The sequence below is a fragment of the Echinops telfairi genome, unplaced genomic scaffold (genome assembly GCF_000313985.2).
Source record: "Echinops telfairi isolate 266 unplaced genomic scaffold, ASM31398v2 ScPeMD7_30;HRSCAF=105, whole genome shotgun sequence".
Taxonomy (NCBI): domain Eukaryota; kingdom Metazoa; phylum Chordata; class Mammalia; order Afrosoricida; family Tenrecidae; genus Echinops; species Echinops telfairi.
In genome coordinates this window covers 823,327-825,289 of record NW_022103927.1, presented here as the reverse complement: position 1 = coordinate 825,289, position 1,963 = coordinate 823,327, and positions in this window count along the sequence as shown.

Genomic DNA, 1,963 nt, shown 5'->3' with positions numbered 1-1,963 from the left:
AAAGAAAGAAAAAGCCAAGCCATCTGCCATGGAGTCAACTTGGCCCACTCACATTGCCCGCAGGCGTGTATTGGGCCAGAAGTGCACTCAATGACTGGTGTTTAGAAGTCAGCAACCCAATCTTTCTTTCAAGTTGAATCTGAATGGGCTTGAACTGCCAGCCTTCCTGTTTTCCATGTGCCCCACCTAGGCACTCTGCCGTAACAAGAAGTGATCTCAAACTCTTAGTGGAAGAACATCATGAAGGTTCATTTCATGGCCACGTTTGCGTACCTAGGGGGCCATAAAAAGCTCTATCCTGGGGTCTTCTTCACGCCACGTGTGAAGGGGCCAACCCTTCTCTAGGATGAGCCATGCTGGTGGCAAAGGAAAGCTGGCTCTGAAGGAACACATGCCAATCCCCATCCCATGTCATTGGCCATACCTGATTCCATGGATGGGCATTATATCCCCCTGCAGAGAGCGACCTGCGATGGCTTCCGGGACATTTCTTCAGCTCAGCACAGATTTGGAGAGGAATAAAGAGTAAGAAGTTCTGGTGCTAAAGAATGGACCAAGCGCTTTGGAGAAACATCCTTTATTACTGGCTCTGGGGACTCCAAGAGAGTAGGTGGCAGGGCTGAGAATGCAGAGTAAAAGGTCTACATCTATTCTAGGGGGTAGGGCATAGGGGGTCGGGTCAGCAGAGGGGGTCGGGTCAGCAGCTCTGCCGCTTCTCACAGATGAAAGTAGAATTGGACGTGGAGAAGAAATCCTTCCAACGACCATCAGAAAGCATCATCACGTGGGTGGGAGCAATTCCACCCGTGTGCAGTTCACTGGGCTCCCAGTTGCTGTGAAGAGATGCCCACCAAACCCCTCAGTGATGGGGGCAGAGCCCGAGCCCCCAGTCCTCCATGCGTGAGAGCCTGGCCTCGGAGCTTGCTAAGAACCACCCCTTTCCCCTCACCCGGGAACTGTGAGATGATCCCATCTTTCACTAACCGCCATGTCAAAACAACAAATCAGAACAAAACCATCTGTTAACTCTGACTCACGATGGCCTCATGGGTGTCAAAGGAGAGCTGTCCTCCATAGGAATGTCAAGGCTGTGAGCTTATGGAAAGGCGCCCCCGGGTGATGCAGATGACCTAGCGCTTGACTAGGAGTCAAAAAGTTGGTGGTAACCCACCCAGCAACACCACCCATAGGATCGATCTGAGTCGACGGAATGGCAATGGGTTGGGTTTGCGGGTGAGCGGTACCTGCAAAGAGAAGCCTGATAATCTGCTTCTGAAAGGTCACAACCTTGAAGAACCCCGGAGCCAAGTTCCACTCAGTCACCATGGGGAGTTGGGATGGACTCCGAGACAACTAACAGCAACAATCCTTGGGGATGCAGGTTTGAAATTTGCCAGGCCTTTCCTCTGAGGTGCTTCTGAGTGAATCTGAACACCCGCTTTTTACTCCAACACACCACCCGCACCACCACTCCCACTTTCCAAGTGGGCAAACTGAGTTCCACCAGGAGTGGCAACACGTTTTCAGAAGAGGCGTGCAGACGGGCCCTGGGTCACTAGCTCCATCCTGTCCCAGGTCCCTCCCTGTCTCCTCCTCTCTGGGGTGGATTCCCCCTGGAGCTAGACCAAAAACCACAAACAAACTCCCTGCCATCGAGTCAATTCCGACTCAAAGAGAGCCAACAGGGCAGGAAAGCACCACCCCTGTGGGCTGCAGAGACTGTAACTCTTCGTCGGAGTAGAAAGCCTTGCCTTTGCCCTGCAGAGTGGCTGGTGGTTTCAAACTGGTAACCTTGTGGTTAGCAGCCCAATGCATACGCACTCACACCACCAGGCTCTTTGGAGTTAGGCAGACCCACCGAAATCCTAGCTGTACTGCATGCACGTGTGTGATCTGGGAAAAATGCCTAGGGGCCTCTATTTCATCTTTTGCAAACTGGGACAAAGAGATGTGTGGTGCACAT